General features: G+C 35.2%; 10 non-coding genes across 10 annotated transcripts; all 10 read right to left on the bottom strand.

The window, feature by feature from the left end:
* Positions 1-2,391: 2,391 nt before the first annotated feature.
* On the bottom strand, positions 2,392-2,477 carry TRNAR-UCU (transfer RNA arginine (anticodon UCU)). Its single transcript is given in 2 exon segments — positions 2,392-2,427; positions 2,441-2,477. It is a non-coding gene; the product is annotated as a tRNA-Arg (tRNA).
* A 2,462-nt stretch (positions 2,478-4,939) lies between these two features.
* On the bottom strand, positions 4,940-5,025 carry TRNAR-UCU (transfer RNA arginine (anticodon UCU)). Its single transcript is given in 2 exon segments — positions 4,940-4,975; positions 4,989-5,025. It is a non-coding gene; the product is annotated as a tRNA-Arg (tRNA).
* Positions 5,026-5,790: 765 nt separating this feature from the next.
* On the bottom strand, positions 5,791-5,877 carry TRNAR-UCU (transfer RNA arginine (anticodon UCU)). Its single transcript is given in 2 exon segments — positions 5,791-5,826; positions 5,841-5,877. It is a non-coding gene; the product is annotated as a tRNA-Arg (tRNA).
* A 767-nt stretch (positions 5,878-6,644) lies between these two features.
* On the bottom strand, positions 6,645-6,730 carry TRNAR-UCU (transfer RNA arginine (anticodon UCU)). The gene is given in 2 exon segments: positions 6,645-6,680; positions 6,694-6,730. It is a non-coding gene; the product is annotated as a tRNA-Arg (tRNA).
* A 765-nt stretch (positions 6,731-7,495) lies between these two features.
* TRNAR-UCU (transfer RNA arginine (anticodon UCU)) lies at positions 7,496-7,581 on the bottom strand. The gene is given in 2 exon segments: positions 7,496-7,531; positions 7,545-7,581. It is a non-coding gene; the product is annotated as a tRNA-Arg (tRNA).
* A 1,615-nt stretch (positions 7,582-9,196) lies between these two features.
* TRNAR-UCU (transfer RNA arginine (anticodon UCU)) lies at positions 9,197-9,282 on the bottom strand. The gene is given in 2 exon segments: positions 9,197-9,232; positions 9,246-9,282. It is a non-coding gene; the product is annotated as a tRNA-Arg (tRNA).
* A 767-nt stretch (positions 9,283-10,049) lies between these two features.
* On the bottom strand, positions 10,050-10,135 carry TRNAR-UCU (transfer RNA arginine (anticodon UCU)). The gene is given in 2 exon segments: positions 10,050-10,085; positions 10,099-10,135. It is a non-coding gene; the product is annotated as a tRNA-Arg (tRNA).
* A 762-nt stretch (positions 10,136-10,897) lies between these two features.
* TRNAR-UCU (transfer RNA arginine (anticodon UCU)) lies at positions 10,898-10,983 on the bottom strand. Its single transcript is given in 2 exon segments — positions 10,898-10,933; positions 10,947-10,983. It is a non-coding gene; the product is annotated as a tRNA-Arg (tRNA).
* Positions 10,984-11,748: 765 nt separating this feature from the next.
* TRNAR-UCU (transfer RNA arginine (anticodon UCU)) lies at positions 11,749-11,834 on the bottom strand. The gene is given in 2 exon segments: positions 11,749-11,784; positions 11,798-11,834. It is a non-coding gene; the product is annotated as a tRNA-Arg (tRNA).
* A 1,618-nt stretch (positions 11,835-13,452) lies between these two features.
* TRNAR-UCU (transfer RNA arginine (anticodon UCU)) lies at positions 13,453-13,538 on the bottom strand. The gene is given in 2 exon segments: positions 13,453-13,488; positions 13,502-13,538. It is a non-coding gene; the product is annotated as a tRNA-Arg (tRNA).
* Between the last annotated feature and the right edge of the window lie 5,340 nt (positions 13,539-18,878).

Consider the following 18,878-nt stretch of genomic DNA (forward strand, 5'->3'; position numbering starts at 1 on the left):
ACGCCACTGGCAATTAAAAAAAAAAAAAAAAGATCTCTTTTTAAAAAAAATTCAAAGGTTATGCAGTGTTTTTGGATTGATCAGAAAATGGAAAATGTGTTAAATGTTTAAGCTGACAAAGATATTAAAACTGTCAAAAGTTTCTGAAGTGTTCTTTGGTGGACGAATCAGAAATTTTGACTTATTTTTATATGTTGAGATTTCCATTTAACAACATAAATTACAACATTTTCATCCCTTTCCTTTTCCTGGTACAACTTACTGCCAATAGTGACAAAAGAAGGCCATACAGACATGTTAAGTGGTCTTTGGTAGAAAGCTCTGTACTTTTTTTTTCTTAACTAATAAAAAGTTTCTGGAATTTGGGCAAGATGTTTCTGATTTGCACCTAACGATATGAGCTGACATCCATGGTTTAAGGGGAACAGCTCTTTGAGTCCTTTAATATAAATGGAGAATCAAAGTGTAATGTGATACATTAAGCTCAGGTTTCCATCATTATTAATTTAAATGTAATTGTTGGTAATATTTATTCAACTTTCTTAACTTCTTATTCTAAGATCCCTTCTGAATGCATCTAGTTAACCACCTATGTTAGAGATTTGTTAAGATTGTTTTTCATGTTGTAGTTGTAGTATTGAAGGAGTATTTCTTACAAAGGTTTGACTGCTTTGTTAGCAAAACACAACGACTCTGGTGGGACTCGAACCCACAACCTTTGAATGCCTTCAATACACTAGAAGTGCAATGCGCTATCCATTGCGCCACAGAGCCTCACCTGCTTGTATATAGAAGGTCAACGAAAAAAAATAGCTAGAGTGATACACAGTCAAAATGTAATATACTCTTTTACGCCACTGGCAATTAAAAGAAAAAAAAAAGATCTCTTTTTAAAAAAAAATTCAAAGGTTATGCAGTGTTTTTGGATTGATCAGAAAATGGAAAATGTGTTAAATGTTTAAGCTGACAAAGATATTAAAACTGTCAAAAGTTTCTGAAGTGTTCTTTGGTGGACGAATCAGAAATTTTGACTTCTTTTTATATGTTGAGATTTCCATTTAACAACATAAATTACAACATTTTCATCCCTTTCCTTTTCCTGGTACAACTTACTGCCAATAGTGACAAAAGAAGGCCATACAGACATGTTAAGTGGTCTTTGGTAGAAAGCTCTGTACTTTTTTTTTCTTAACTAATAAAAAGTTTCTGGAATTTGGGCAAGATGTTTCTGATTTGCACCTAACGATATGAGCTGACATCCATGGTTTAAGGGGAACAGCTCTTTGAGTCCTTTAATATAAATGGAGAATCAAAGTGTAATGTGATACATTAAGCTCAGGTTTCCATCATTATTAATTTAAATGTAATTGTTGGTAATATTTATTCAACTTTCTTAACTTCTTATTCTAAGATCCCTTCTGAATGCATCTAGTTAACCACCTATGTTAGAGATTTGTTAAGATTGTTTTTCATGTTGTAGTTGTAGTATTGAAGGAGTATTTCTTACAAAGGTTTGACTGCTTTGTTAGCAAAACACAACGACTCTGGTGGGACTCGAACCCACAACCTTTGAATGCCTTCAATACACTAGAAGTCCAATGCGCTATCCATTCCGCCACAGAGCCTCATCTGCTTGTATATAGAAGGTCAACGAAAAAAAAATAGCTAGAGCGATAAACAGTCAAAATGTAATATACTCTTTTACGCCACTGGCAATTAAAAAAAAAAAAAAAAGATCTCTTTTTAAAAAAAATTCAAAGGTTATGCAGTGTTTTTGGATTGATCAGAAAATGGAAAATGTGTTAAATGTTTAAGCTGACAAAGATATTAAAACTGTCAAAAGTTTCTGAAGTGTTCTTTGGTGGACGAATCAGAAATTTTGACTTATTTTTATATGTTGAGATTTCCATTTAACAACATAAATTACAACATTTTCATCCCTTTCCTTTTCCTGGTACAACTTACTGCCAATAGTGACAAAAGAAGGCCATACAGACATGTTAAGTGGTCTTTGGTAGAAAGCTCTGTACTTTTTTTTTCTTAACTAATAAAAAGTTTCTGGAATTTGGGCAAGATGTTTCTGATTTGCACCTAACGATATGAGCTGACATCCATGGTTTAAGGGGAACAGCTCTTTGAGTCCTTTAATATAAATGGAGAATCAAAGTGTAATGTGATACATTAAGCTCAGGTTTCCATCATTATTAATTTAAATGTAATTGTTGGTAATATTTATTCAACTTTCTTAACTTCTTATTCTAAGATCCCTTCTGAATGCATCTAGTTAACCACCTATGTTAGAGATTTGTTAAGATTGTTTTTCATGTTGTAGTTGTAGTATTGAAGGAGTATTTCTTACAAAGGTTTGACTGCTTTGTTAGCAAAACACAACGACTCTGGTGGGACTCGAACCCACAACCTTTGAATGCCTTCAATACACTAGAAGTCCAATGCGCTATCCATTGCGCCACAGAGCCTCATCTGCTTGTATATAGAAGGTCAACGAAAAAAAATAGCTAGAGCGATAAACAGTCAAAATGTAATATACTCTTTTACGCCACTGGCAATTAAAAAAAAAAAAAAGATCTCTTTTTAAAAAAAATTCAAAGGTTATGCAGTGTTTTTGGATTGATCAGAAAATGGAAAATGTGTTAAATGTTTAAGCTGACAAAGATATTAAAACTGTCAAAAGTTTCTGAAGTGTTCTTTGGTGGACGAATCAGAAATTTTGACTTATTTTTATATGTTGAGATTTCCATTTAACAACATAAATTACAACATTTTCATCCCTTTCCTTTTCCTGGTACAACTTACTGCCAATAGTGACAAAAGAAGGCCATACAGACATGTTAAGTGATCTTTGGTAGAAAGCTCTGTACTTTTTTTTTCTTAACTAATAAAAAGTTTCTGGAATTTGGGCAAGATGTTTCTGATTTGCACCTAACGATATGAGCTGACATCCATGGTTTAAGGGGAACAGCTCTTTGAGTCCTTTAATATAAATGGAGAATCAAAGTGTAATGTGATACATTAAGCTCAGGTTTCCATCATTATTAATTTAAATGTAATTGTTGGTAATATTTATTCAACTTTCTTAACTTCTTATTCTAAGATCCCTTCTGAATGCATCTAGTTAACCACCTATGTTAGAGATTTGTTAAGATTGTTTTTCATGTTGTAGTTGTAGTATTGAAGGAGTATTTCTTACAAAGGTTTGACTGCTTTGTTAGCAAAACACAACGACTCTGGTGGGACTCGAACCCACAACCTTTGAATGCCTTCAATACACTAGAAGTGCAATGCGCTATCTATTGCGCCACAGAGCCTCATCTGCTTGTATATAGAAGGTCAACGAAAAAAAATAGCTAGAGCGATAAACAGTCAAAATGTAATATACTCTTTTACGCCACTGGCAATTAAAAAAAAAAAAAAGATCTCTTTTTAAAAAAAATTCAAAGGTTATGCAGTGTTTTTGGATTGATCAGAAAATGGAAAATGTGTTAAATGTTTAAGCTGACAAAGATATTAAAACTGTCAAAAGTTTCTGAAGTGTTCTTTGGTGGACGAATCAGAAATTTTGACTTATTTTTATATGTTGAGATTTCCATTTAACAACATAAATTACAACATTTTCATCCCTTTCCTTTTCCTGGTACAACTTACTGCCAATAGTGACAAAAGAAGGCCATACAGACATGTTAAGTGGTCTTTGGTAGAAAGCTCTGTACTTTTTTTTTCTTAACTAATAAAAAGTTTCTGGAATTTGGGCAAGATGTTTCTGATTTGCACCTAACGATATGAGCTGACATCCATGGTTTAAGGGGAACAGCTCTTTGAGTCCTTTAATATAAATGGAGAATCAAAGTGTAATGTGATACATTAAGCTCAGGTTTCCATCATTATTAATTTAAATGTAATTGTTGGTAATATTTATTCAACTTTCTTAACTTCTTATTCTAAGATCCCTTCTGAATGCATCTAGTTAACCACCTATGTTAGAGATTTGTTAAGATTGTTTTTCATGTTGTAGTTGTAGTATTGAAGGAGTATTTCTTACAAAGGTTTGACTGCTTTGTTAGCAAAACACAACGACTCTGGTGGGACTCGAACCCACAACCTTTGAATGCCTTCAATACACTAGAAGTGCAATGCGCTATCCATTGCGCCACAGAGCCTCACCTGCTTGTATATAGAAGGTCAACGAAAAAAAATAGCTAGAGTGATACACAGTCAAAATGTAATATACTCTTTTACGCCACTGGCAATTAAAAGAAAAAAAAAAGATCTCTTTTTAAAAAAAAATTCAAAGGTTATGCAGTGTTTTTGGATTGATCAGAAAATGGAAAATGTGTTAAATGTTTAAGCTGACAAAGATATTAAAACTGTCAAAAGTTTCTGAAGTGTTCTTTGGTGGACGAATCAGAAATTTTGACTTCTTTTTATATGTTGAGATTTCCATTTAACAACATAAATTACAACATTTTCATCCCTTTCCTTTTCCTGGTACAACTTACTGCCAATAGTGACAAAAGAAGGCCATACAGACATGTTAAGTGGTCTTTGGTAGAAAGCTCTGTACTTTTTTTTCTTAACTAATAAAAAGTTTCTGGAATTTGGGCAAGATGTTTCTGATTTGCACCTAACGATATGAGCTGACATCCATGGTTTAAGGGGAACAGCTCTTTGAGTCCTTTAATATAAATGGAGAATCAAAGTGTAATGTGATACATTAAGCTCAGGTTTCCATCATTATTAATTTAAATGTAATTGTTGGTAATATTTATTCAACTTTCTTAACTTCTTATTCTAAGATCCCTTCTGAATGCATCTAGTTAACCACCTATGTTAGAGATTTGTTAAGATTGTTTTTCATGTTGTAGTTGTAGTATTGAAGGAGTATTTCTTACAAAGGTTTGACTGCTTTGTTAGCAAAACACAACGACTCTGGTGGGACTCGAACCCACAACCTTTGAATGCCTTCAATACACTAGAAGTCCAATGCGCTATCCATTGCGCCACAGAGCCTCATCTGCTTGTATATAGAAGGTCAACGAAAAAAAATAGCTAGAGCGATAAACAGTCAAAATGTAATATACTCTTTTACGCCACTGGCAATTAAAAAAAAAAAAAAAAGATCTCTTTTTAAAAAAAATTCAAAGGTTATGCAGTGTTTTTGGATTGATCAGAAAATGGAAAATGTGTTAAATGTTTAAGCTGACAAAGATATTAAAACTGTCAAAAGTTTCTGAAGTGTTCTTTGGTGGACGAATCAGAAATTTTGACTTATTTTTATATGTTGAGATTTCCATTTAACAACATAAATTACAACATTTTCATCCCTTTCCTTTTCCTGGTACAACTTACTGCCAATAGTGACAAAAGAAGGCCATACAGACATGTCAAGTGGTCTTTGGTAGAAAGCTCTGTACTTTTTTTTTCTTAACTAATAAAAAGTTTCTGGAATTTGGGCAAGATGTTTCTGATTTGCACCTAACGATATGAGCTGACATCCATGGTTTAAGGGGAACAGCTCTTTGAGTCCTTTAATATAAATGGAGAATCAAAGTGTAATGTGATACATTAAGCTCAGGTTTCCATCATTATTAATTTAAATGTAATTGTTGGTAATATTTATTCAACTTTCTTAACTTCTTATTCTAAGATCCCTTCTGAATGCATCTAGTTAACCACCTATGTTAGAGATTTGTTAAGATTGTTTTTCATGTTGTAGTTGTAGTATTGAAGGAGTATTTCTTACAAAGGTTTGACTGCTTTGTTAGCAAAACACAACGACTCTGGTGGGACTCGAACCCACAACCTTTGAATGCCTTTCAATACACTAGAAGTCCAATGCGCTATCCATTGCGCCACAGAGCCTCATCTGCTTGTATATAGAAGGTCAACGAAAAAAAATAGCTAGAGCGATAAACAGTCAAAATGTAATATACTCTTTTACGCCACTGGCAATTAAAAAAAAAAAAAAAAAGATCTCTTTTTAAAAAAAATTCAAAGGTTATGCAGTGTTTTTGGATTGATCAGAAAATGGAAAATGTGTTAAATGTTTAAGCTGACAAAGATATTAAAACTGTCAAAAGTTTCTGAAGTGCTCTTTGGTGGACGAATCAGAAATTTTGACTTCTTTTTATATGTTGAGATTTCCATTTAACAACATAAATTACAACATTTTCATCCCTTTCCTTTTCCTGGTACAACTTACTGCCAATAGTGACAAAAGAAGGCCATACAGACATGTTAAGTGGTCTTTGGTTGAAAGCTCTGTACTTTTTTTTTTCTTAACTAATAAAAAGTTTCTGGAATTTGGGCAAGATGTTTCTGATTTGCACCTAACGATATGAGCTGACATCCATGGTTTAAGGGGAACAGCTCTTTGAGTCCTTTAATATAAATGGAGAATCAAAGTGTACTGTGATACATTAAGCTCAGGTTTCCATCATTATTAATTTAAATGTAATTGTTGGTAATATTTATTCAACTTTCTTAACTTCTTATTCTAAGATCCCTTCTGAATGCATCTAGTTAACCACCTATGTTAGAGATTTGTTAAGATTGTTTTTCATGTTGTAGTTGTAGTATTGAAGGAGTATTACTTACAAAGGTTTGACTGCTTTGTTAGCAAAACACAACGACTCTGGTGGGACTCGAACCCACAACCTTTGAATGCCTTCAATACACTAGAAGTCCAATGCGCTATCCATTGCGCCACAGAGCCTCATCTGCTTGTATATAGAAGGTCAACGAAAAAAAATAGCTAGAGCGATAAACAGTCAAAATGTAATATACTCTTTTACGCCACTGGCAATTAAAAAAAAAAAAAAAAGATCTCTTTTTAAAAAAAATTCAAAGGTTATGCAGTGTTTTTGGATTGATCAGAAAATGGAAAATGTGTTAAATGTTTAAGCTGACAAAGATATTAAAACTGTCAAAAGTTTCTGAAGTGTTCTTTGGTGGACGAATCAGAAATTTTGACTTATTTTTATATGTTGAGATTTCCATTTAACAACATAAATTACAACATTTTCATCCCTTTCCTTTTCCTGGTACAACTTACTGCCAATAGTGACAAAAGAAGGCCATACAGACATGTTAAGTGGTCTTTGGTAGAAAGCTCTGTACTTTTTTTTTCTTAACTAATAAAAAGTTTCTGGAATTTGGGCAAGATGTTTCTGATTTGCACCTAACGATATGAGCTGACATCCATGGTTTAAGGGGAACAGCTCTTTGAGTCCTTTAATATAAATGGAGAATCAAAGTGTAATGTGATACATTAAGCTCAGGTTTCCATCATTATTAATTTAAATGTAATTGTTGGTAATATTTATTCAACTTTCTTAACTTCTTATTCTAAGATCCCTTCTGAATGCATCTAGTTAACCACCTATGTTAGAGATTTGTTAAGATTGTTTTTCATGTTGTAGTTGTAGTATTGAAGGAGTATTTCTTACAAAGGTTTGACTGCTTTGTTAGCAAAACACAACGACTCTGGTGGGACTCGAACCCACAACCTTTGAATGCCTTCAATACACTAGAAGTCCAATGCGCTATCCATTGCGCCACAGAGCCTCATCTGCTTGTATATAGAAGGTCAACGAAAAAAAATAGCTAGAGCGATAAACAGTCAAAATGTAATATACTCTTTTACGCCACTGGCAATTAAAAAAAAAAAAAAGATCTCTTTTTAAAAAAAATTCAAAGGTTATGCAGTGTTTTTGGATTGATCAGAAAATGGAAAATGTGTTAAATGTTTAAGCTGACAAAGATATTAAAACTGTCAAAAGTTTCTGAAGTGTTCTTTGGTGGACGAATCAGAAATTTTGACTTATTTTTATATGTTGAGATTTCCATTTAACAACATAAATTACAACATTTTCATCCCTTTCCTTTTCCTGGTACAACTTACTGCCAATAGTGACAAAAGAAGGCCATACAGACATGTTAAGTGGTCTTTGGTAGAAAGCTCTGTACTTTTTTTTTCTTAACTAATAAAAAGTTTCTGGAATTTGGGCAAGATGTTTCTGATTTGCACCTAACGATATGAGCTGACATCCATGGTTTAAGGGGAACAGCTCTTTGAGTCCTTTAATATAAATGGAGAATCAAAGTGTAATGTGATACATTAAGCTCAGGTTTCCATCATTATTAATTTAAATGTAATTGTTGGTAATATTTATTCAACTTTCTTAACTTCTTATTCTAAGATCCCTTCTGAATGCATCTAGTTAACCACCTATGTTAGAGATTTGTTAAGATTGTTTTTCATGTTGTAGTTGTAGTATTGAAGGAGTATTTCTTACAAAGGTTTGACTGCTTTGTTAGCAAAACACAACGACTCTGTTGGGACTCGAACCCACAACCTTTGAATGCCTTCAATACACTAGAAGTCCAATGCGCTATCCATTGCGCCACAGAGCCTCATCTGCTTGTATATAGAAGGTCAACGAAAAAAAATAGCTAGAGCGATAAACAGTCAAAATGTAATATACTCTTTTACGCCACTGGCAATTAAAAAAAAAAAAAAAAAGATCTCTTTTTAAAAAAAATTCAAAGGTTATGCAGTGTTTTTGGATTGATCAGAAAATGGAAAATGTGTTAAATGTTTAAGCTGACAAAGATATTAAAACTGTCAAAAGTTTCTGAAGTGCTCTTTGGTGGACGAATCAGAAATTTTGACTTCTTTTTATATGTTGAGATTTCCATTTAACAACATAAATTACAACATTTTCATCCCTTTCCTTTTCCTGGTACAACTTACTGCCAATAGTGACAAAAGAAGGCCATACAGACATGTTAAGTGGTCTTTGGTTGAAAGCTCTGTACTTTTTTTTTCTTAACTAATAAAAAGTTTCTGGAATTTGGGCAAGATGTTTCTGATTTGCACCTAACGATATGAGCTGACATCCATGGTTTAAGGGGAACAGCTCTTTGAGTCCTTTAATATAAATGGAGAATCAAAGTGTACTGTGATACATTAAGCTCAGGTTTCCATCATTATTAATTTAAATGTAATTGTTGGTAATATTTATTCAACTTTCTTAACTTCTTATTCTAAGATCCCTTCTGAATGCATCTAGTTAACCACCTATGTTAGAGATTTGTTAAGATTGTTTTTCATGTTGTAGTTGTAGTATTGAAGGAGTATTACTTACAAAGGTTTGACTGCTTTGTTAGCAAAACACAACGACTCTGGTGGGACTCGAACCCACAACCTTTGAATGCCTTCAATACACTAGAAGTCCAATGCGCTATCCATTGCGCCACAGAGCCTCATCTGCTTGTATATAGAAGGTCAACGAAAAAAAATAGCTAGAGCGATAAACAGTCAAAATTTAATATACTCTTTTACGCCACTGGCAATTAAAAAAAAAAAAAAAAAAGATCTCTTTTTAAAAAAAATTCAAAGGTTATGCAGTGTTTTTGGATTGATCAGAAAATGGAAAATGTGTTAAATGTTTAAGCCGACAAAGATATTAAAACTGTCAAAAGTTTCTGAAGTGCTCTTTGGTGGACGAATCAGAAATTTTGACTTATTTTTATATGTTGAGATTTCCATTTAACAACATAAATTACAACATTTTCATCCCTTTCCTTTTCCTGGTACAACTTACTGCCAATAGTGACAAAAGAAGGCCATACAGACATGTTAAGTGGTCTTTGGTAGAAAGCTCTGTACTTTTTTTTTCTTAACTAATAAAAAGTTTCTGGAATTTGGGCAAGATGTTTCTGATTTGCACCTAACGATATGAGCTGACATCCATGGTTTAAGGGGAACAGCTCTTTGAGTCCTTTAATATAAATGGAGAATCAAAGTGTACTGTGATACATTATGCTCAGGTTTCCATCATTATTAATTTAAATGTAATTGTTGGTAATATTTATTCAACTTTCTTAACTTCTTATTCTAAGATCCCTTCTGAATGCATCTAGTTAACCACCTATGTTAGAGATTTGTTAAGATTGTTTTTCATGTTGTAGTTGTAGTATTGAAGGAGTATTACTTACAAAGGTTTGACTGCTTTGTTAGCAAAACACAACGACTCTGGTGGGACTCGAACCCACAACCTTTGAATGCCTTCAATACACTAGAAGTCCAATGCGCTATCCATTGCGCCACAGAGCCTCATCTGCTTGTATATAGAAGGTCAACGAAAAAAAATAGCTAGAGCGATAAACAGTCAAAATGTAATATACTCTTTTACGCCACTGGCAATTAAAAAAAAAAAAAAAATCTCTTTTTAAAAAAAATTCAAAGGTTATGCAGTGTTTTTGGATTGATCAGAAAATGGAAAATGTGTTAAATGTTTAAGCTGACAAAGATATTAAAACTGTCAAAAGTTTCTGAAGTGTTCTTTGGTGGACGAATCAGAAATTTTGACTTCTTTTTATATGTTGAGATTTCCATTTAACAACATAAATTACAACATTTTCATCCCTTTCCTTTTCCTGGTACAACTTACTGCCAATAGTGACAAAAGAAGGCCATACAGACATGTTAAGTGGTCTTTGGTAGAAAGCTCTGTACTTTTTTTTTCTTAACTAATAAAAAGTTTCTGGAATTTGGGCAAGATGTTTCTGATTTGCACCTAACGATATGAGCTGACATCCATGGTTTAAAGGGAACAGCTCTTTGAGTCCTTTAATATAAATGGAGAATCAAAGTGTACTGTGATACATTAAGCTCAGGTTTCCATCATTATTAATTTAAATGTAATTGTTGGTAATATTTATTCAACTTTCTTAACTTCTTATTCTAAGATCCCTTCTGAATGCATCTAGTTAACCACCTATGTTAGAGATTTGTTAAGATTGTTTTCATGTTGTAGTTGTAGTATTGAAGGAGTATTTCTTACAAAGGTTTGACTGCTTTGTTAGCAAAAAACAACGACTCTGGTGGGACTCGAACCCACAACCTTTGAATGCCTTCAATACACTAGAAGTCCAATGCGCTATCCATTGCGCCACAGAGCCTCACCTGCTTGTATATAGAAGGTCAACGAAAAAAAATAGCTAGAGTGATACACAGTCAAAATGTAATATACTCTTTTACGCCACTGGCAATTAAAAGAAAAAAAAAAGATCTCTTTTTAAAAAAAAATTCAAAGGTTATGCAGTGTTTTTGGATTGATCAGAAAATGGAAAATGTGTTAAATGTTTAAGCTGACAAAGATATTAAAACTGTCAAAAGTTTCTGAAGTGTTCTTTGGTGGACGAATCAGAAATTTTGACTTCTTTTTATATGTTGAGATTTCCATTTAACAACATAAATTACAACATTTTCATCCCTTTCCTTTTCCTGGTACAACTTACTGCCAATAGTGACAAAAGAAGGCCATACAGACATGTTAAGTGGTCTTTGGTAGAAAGCTCTGTACTTTTTTTTTCTTAACTAATAAAAAGTTTCTGGAATTTGGGCAAGATGTTTCTGATTTGCACCTAACGATATGAGCTGACATCCATGGTTTAAGGGGAACAGCTCTTTGAGTCCTTTAATATAAATGGAGAATCAAAGTGTAATGTGATACATTAAGCTCAGGTTTCCATCATTATTAATTTAAATGTAATTGTTGGTAATATTTATTCAACTTTCTTAACTTCTTATTCTAAGATCCCTTCTGAATGCATCTAGTTAACCACCTATGTTAGAGATTTGTTAAGATTGTTTTTCATGTTGTAGTTGTAGTATTGAAGGAGTATTTCTTACAAAGGTTTGACTGCTTTGTTAGCAAAACACAACGACTCTGGTGGGACTCGAACCCACAACCTTTGAATGCCTTCAATACACTAGAAGTCCAATGCGCTATCCATTGCGCCACAGAGCCTCATCTGCTTGTATATAGAAGGTCAACGAAAAAAAATAGCTAGAGCGATAAACAGTCAAAATGTAATATACTCTTTTACGCCACTGGCAATTAAAAAAAAAAAAAAAAAGATCTCTTTTTAAAAAAAATTCAAAGGTTATGCAGTGTTTTTGGATTGATCAGAAAATGGAAAATGTGTTAAATGTTTAAGCTGACAAAGATATTAAAACTGTCAAAAGTTTCTGAAGTGTTCTTTGGTGGACGAATCAGAAATTTTGACTTCTTTTTATATGTTGAGATTTCCATTTAACAACATAAATGACAACATTTTCATCCCTTTCCTTTTCCTGGTACAACTTACTGCCAATAGTGACAAAAGAAGGCCATACAGACATGTTAAGTGGTCTTTGGTAGAAAGCTCTGTACTTTTTTTTTCTTAACTAATAAAAAGTTTCTGGAATTTGGGCAAGATGTTTCTGATTTGCACCTAACGATATGAGCTGACATCCATGGTTTAATGGGAACAGCTCTTTGAGTCCTTTAATATAAATGGAGAATCAAAGTGTAATGTGATACATTAAGCTCAGGTTTCCATCATTATTAATTTAAATGTAATTGTTGGTAATATTTATTCAACTTTCTTAACTTCTTATTCTAAGATCCCTTCTGAATGCATCTAGTTAACCACCTATGTTAGAGATTTGTTAAGATTGTTTTTCATGTTGTAGTTGTAGTATTGAAGGAGTATTTCTTACAAAGGTTTGACTGCTTTGTTAGCAAAACACAACGACTCTGGTGGGACTCGAACCCACAACCTTAGAATGCCTTCAATACACTAGAAGTCCAATGCGCTATCCATTGCGCCACAGAGCCTCATCTGCTTGTATATAGAAGGTCAACGAAAAAAAATAGCTAGAGCGATAAACAGTCAAAATGTAATATACTCTTTTACGCCACTGGCAATTAAAAAAAAAAAAAAAAAGATCTCTTTTTAAAAAAAATTCAAAGGTTATGCAGTGTTTTTGGATTGATCAGAAAATGGAAAATGTGTTAAATGTTTAAGCTGACAAAGATATTAAAACTGTCAAAAGTTTCTGAAGTGCTCTTTGGTGGACGAATCAGAAATTTTGACTTCTTTTTATATGTTGAGATTTCCATTTAACAACATAAATTACAACATTTTCATCCCTTTCCTTTTCCTGGTACAACTTACTGCCAATAGTGACAAAAGAAGGCCATACAGACATGTTAAGTGGTCTTTGGTAGAAAGCTCTGTACTTTTTTTTTCTTAACTAATAAAAAGTTTCTGGAATTTGGGCAAGATGTTTCTGATTTGCACCTAACGATATGAGCTGACATCCATGGTTTAAGGGGAACAGCTCTTTGAGTCCTTTAATATAAATGGAGAATCAAAGTGTACTGTGATACATTAAGCTCAGGTTTCCATCATTATTAATTTAAATGTAATTGTTGGTAATATTTATTCAACTTTCTTAACTTCTTATTCTAAGATCCCTTCTGAATGCATCTAGTTAACCACCTATGTTAGAGATTTGTTAAGATTGTTTTTCATGTTGTAGTTGTAGTATTGAAGGAGTATTACTTACAAAGGTTTGACTGCTTTGTTAGCAAAACACAACGACTCTGGTGGGACTCGAACCCACAACCTTTGAATGCCTTCAATACACTAGAAGTCCAATGCGCTATCCATTGCGCCACAGAGCCTCATCTGCTTGTATATAGAAGGTCAACGAAAAAAAATAGCTAGAGCGATAAACAGTCAAAATGTAATATACTCTTTTACGCCACTGGCAATTAAAAAAAAAAAAAAATCTCTTTTTAAAAAAATTCAAAGGTTATGCAGTGTTTTTGGATTGATCAGAAAATGGAAAATGTGTTAAATGTTTAAGCTGACAAAGATATTAAAACTGTCAAAAGTTTCTGAAGTGTTCTTTGGTGGACGAATCAGAAATTTTGACTTCTTTTTATATGTTGAGATTTCCATTTAACAACATAAATTACAACATTTTCATCCCTTTCCTTTTCCTGGTACAACTTACTGCCAATAGTGACAAAAGAAGGCCATACAGACATGTTAAGTGGTCTTTGGTAGAAAGCTCTGTACTTTTTTTTTCTTAACTAATAAAAAGTTTCTGGAATTTGGGCAAGATGTTTCTGATTTGCACCTAACGATATGAGCTGACATCCATGGTTTAAAGGGAACAGCTCTTTGAGTCCTTTAATATAAATGGAGAATCAAAGTGTACTGTGATACATTAAGCTCAGGTTTCCATCATTATTAATTTAAATGTAATTGTTGGTAATATTTATTCAACTTTCTTAACTTCTTATTCTAAGATCCCTTCTGAATGCATCTAGTTAACCACCTATGTTAGAGATTTGTTAAGATTGTTTTCATGTTGTAGTTGTAGTATTGAAGGAGTATTTCTTACAAAGGTTTGACTGCTTTGTTAGCAAAAAACAACGACTCTGGTGGGACTCGAACCCACAACCTTTGATTGCCTTCAATACACTAGAAGTCCAATGCGCTATCCATTGCGCCACAGAGCCTCACCTGCTTGCATATAGAAGGTCAACGAAAAAAAATAGCTAGAGTGATACACAGTCAAAATGTAATATACTCTTTTACGCCACTGGCAATTAAAAGAAAAAAAAAAGATCTCTTTTTAAAAAAAAATTCAAAGGTTATGCAGTGTTTTTGGATTGATCAGAAAATGGAAAATGTGTTAAATGTTTAAGCTGACAAAGATATTAAAACTGTCAAAAGTTTCTGAAGTGTTCTTTGGTGGACGAATCAGAAATTTTGACTTCTTTTTATATGTTGAGATTTCCATTTAACAACATAAATTACAACATTTTCATCCCTTTCCTTTTCCTGGTACAACTTACTGCCAATAGTGACAAAAGAAGGCCATACAGACATGTTAAGTGGTCTTTGGTAGAAAGCTCTGTACTTTTTTTTTCTTATTTATTTATTTTATTTATTATTGCCATTTATATAGCGCCAACAGATTCCGTAGCGCTTTACAATATTATGAGAGGGGGATTTAACTATAAATAGGACAATTACAAATAAACTTACAGGAACAATAGGTTGAAGAGGACCCTGCTCAAACGAGCTTACATTCTATAGGAGGTGGGGTGTAAAACACATTAGGACAGGAATTTACAATCAAATAAGGTGGGCTGCCCTTTAGGAGAGGGCAAGAGACAGGTATGTGAGGTAAGGGTTAGTCTTGGAGGCCAAAAGCTTTCCTAAAGAGATGGGTTTTAAGGCACTTCTTAAAAGATGCAAGACTAGGGGAGAGTCTGATGGCGGTAGGCAGGCTATTCCATAGGAAGGGAGCCGCCCGCGAGAAGTCCTGCAAGCGCGAGTTGGCCGTACGAGTGCAGACAACGGACAGGAGGTGGTCACGGGCAGAACGGAGAGACCGAGAAGGGACATACCTATGGATCTGTGAGGAGATATAAGAGGGGCTAGAGTTGTTCAGTGCTTTATAGGTGTGAGTTTGTACCTTGAATTGACTCCTATAGCATACAGGAAGCCAATGTAAGGACTGGCAGAGGGGTGAGGTGTGAGAGAAACGACTAGAGAGGAAAATCAATCTAGCAGCAGCATTCATTACGGACTGTAAGGGTGCAGTACGGCTATTGGGGAGACCAATCAGGAGAGGGTTACAATAATCCATGCGGGAAATTACTAGAGCATGGACAAGCTCCTTGGTAGTATCTGGTGCAAGAAAGGGGCGGATGCGGGCTATGTTTTTAAGATGGAATCTACAGGATTTGGCAACATGCTGGATGTGAGGCTCAAAGGTGAGACCAGAGTCAAGTATGACGCCAAGACAGCGCGCTTGCAAGGATGGACTGATGTTGGTACCACAAACTTGGAGGGAGAGCGAAAGAGGAGGATCAGTATTAGGAGGAGGAAAGACAAGGAGCCCAGTTTTTGAGAGATTGAGTTTCAGAAAGCGGGAGGACATCCAGTCAGAGATGGAAGAAAGGCAAGCAGTGACACGTTGCAGGACGGCAGGGGAGAGGTCCGGGGAGGAGAGATATAGCTGGGTGTCATCAGCGTACAGGTGGTAGTGAAATCCAAAAGAGGTAATAAGTTTGCCAAGAGAGGCAGTATAAAGAGAAAATAGAAGGGGACCAAGGACGGAGCCTTGGGGAACTCCAACTGAGACAGGGCAAGGGGAGGAGGTATCATTAGAAACGGAGACACTGAATGAGCGTTGGGAGAGATAAGAGGAAAACCATGAGAGGACAGAGTCACAGAGACCAAGCGATTGAAGAGTTTGAAGAAGGAGAGCATGATCAACGGTGTCAAAGGCCGCTGAGAGGTCAAGAAGAATTAGTATGGAGTAGTGGCCTTTGGATTTAGCTGCGATTAGGTCGTTAGTAACTTTGATAAGGGCAGTCTCTGTAGAGTGGAGAGGGCGGAAGCCAGATTGAAGAGGGTCAAGGAGAGAGTTGGAATTGAGGAAATGAGACACACGGTTAAAGACAAGTCTTTCCAGAAGCTTTGAGGAAAAAGGGAGCAGGGATATGGGACGGTAGTTAGAGGGGGTGGATGGGTCGAGGGATGTTTTTTTTAGTATAGGTACTACAGTGGCATGTTTAAGGTCAGCAGGGACGATGCCAGAGGAGAGCGAGCAGTTGAAGATGTGTGTTAGAGAAGGCACGAGACAAGTGGAGAGAGATCTAATAAGGTGAGATGGGACAGGATCGAGCGGGCAAGTGGTGGGGCGAGAGGAGCAAAGAAGAGCAGCCACCTCTTGGTCAGTAGCTGGGGAGAATGTCTGAAGGGTAGGAAAGGCATGATCTATGTGTGATTGAGAAACAGAAAGGCAAGGAGGGGAGAATTCTTTCCTTAGCTGTTCAATCTTGTCAGTGAAGTAACATGCGAAGTTATCAGCAGTAAGGTTAGTTTTGGGGGTGGCCACAGCAGGGCGAAGAAGAGAATTAAAGGTGTGAAAGAGACGCCTGGGGTTGCGGGAACATGAACTAATGAGAGTGGAAAAATAGGACTGTTTGGCAAGGGCAAGGGCTGCACTGTATGAACACAATATGAATCTATAATGGAGAAAGTCTGATTGTGTACGAGACTTCCTCCAGGAGCGTTCAGCACAACGGGAGCATCTTTGCAGGTAGCGCGTTGATTTAGTATGCCATGGTTGGGGGCGGGTCCTCCTCGAGGTGCTTGTTTGGAGTGGCGCTGCAGTGTTCAAGGCAGATGTAAGAGTAGAGTTATATATGGAGATGGCCTGTGAAGGACAGGAGAGGGAAGGGATGGACAGCAGTTGTGAATCAATGTCAGCTGACAACTGTTGGAGATCAAGAGAATTAAGGTCCCTCCTGAGTTGAGGGGGGTTAGGCTGAGGTTTTTGGGTGAGGGGGTATGTGAGAGCAAATGATAAGAGGTGGTGATCAGAGAGTGGATATGGAGTGTTGCAGATATTAGATACTGTACATGCATAAGTGAAGATTAGGTCAAGGGTATTGCCAGCTACATGGGTGGGAGAATCTGCCCACTGCGATAGCCCGAGGGAGGAAGTCATGGAAAGTAGTTTGGTGGCTGCAGAGGTCAAAGGTGGGTTTATAGGAATATTGAAGTCCCCGAGAATTAGGGATGGAATGTTAGAAGAGAGGAAATAGGGTAGCCAGGCAGCAAAGTGGTCAAGGAAGAGAAGAGGGGAACCAGGGGGGCGGTAAATAACAGCAATGTTAGCAGAGAAGGGTTTGAAAAGGCGAATTGAGTGTATTTCAAATGATGGGAAAGAGAGAGAAGGGGGGCTGGGAAGAGGTTTAAAAGAGCAGTGAGGGGAGAGGAGAAACCCAACACCACCACCTTTACATTCAGAGTTTCTTAACTAATAAAAAGTTTCTGGAATTTGGGCAAGATGTTTCTGATTTGCACCTAACGATATGAGCTGACATCCATGGTTTAAGGGGAACAGCTCTTTGAGTCCTTTAATATAAATGGAGAATCAAAGTGTAATGTGATACATTAAGCTCAGGTTTCCATCATTATTAATTTAAATGTAATTGTTGGTAATATTTATTCAACTTTCTTAACTTCTTATTCTAAGATCCCTTCTGAATGCATCTAGTTAACCACCTATGTTAGAGATTTGTTAAGATTGTTTTTCATGTTGTAGTTGTAGTATTGAAGGAGTATTTCTTACAAAGGTTTGACTGCTTTGTTAGCAAAACACAACGACTCTGGTGGGACTCGAACCCACAACCTTTGAATGCCTTCAATACACTAGAAGTCCAATGAGCTATCCATTGCGCCACAGAGCCTCATCTGCTTGTATATAGAAGGTCAACGAAAAAAAATAGCTAGAGCGATAAACAGTCAAAATGTAATATACTCTTTTACGCCACTGGCAATTAAAAAAAAAAAAAAAAGATCTCTTTTTAAAAAAAATTCAAAGGTTATGCAGTGTTTTTGGATTGATCAGAAAATGGAAAATGTGTTAAATGTTTAAGCTGACAAAGATATTAAAACTGTCAAAAGTTTCTGAAGTGCTCTTTGGTGGACGAATCAGAAATTTTGACTTCTTTTTATATGTTGAGATTTCCATTTAACAACATAAATTACAACATTTTCATCCCTTTCCTTTTCCTGGTACAACTTACTGCCAATAGTGACAAAAGAAGGCCATACAGACATGTTAAGTGGTCTTTGGTAGAAAGCTCTGTACTTTTTTTTTCTTAACTAATAAAAAGTTTCTGGAATTTGGGCAAGATGTTTCTGATTTGCACCTAACGATATGAGCTGACATCCATGGTTTAAGGGGAACAGCTCTTTGAGTCCTTTAATATAAATGGAGAATCAAAGTGTACTGTGATACATTAAGCTCAGGTTTCCATCATTATTAATTTAAATGTAATTGTTGGTAATATTTATTCAACTTTCTTAACTTCTTATTCTAAGATCCCTTCTGAATGCATCTAGTTAACCACCTATGTTAGAGATTTGTTAAGATTGTTTTTCATGTTGTAGTTGTAGTATTGAAGGAGTATTTCTTACAAAGG

Source organism: Pelobates fuscus, chromosome 4, assembly GCF_036172605.1.
Source record: "Pelobates fuscus isolate aPelFus1 chromosome 4, aPelFus1.pri, whole genome shotgun sequence".
NCBI classification, from domain to species: domain Eukaryota; kingdom Metazoa; phylum Chordata; class Amphibia; order Anura; family Pelobatidae; genus Pelobates; species Pelobates fuscus.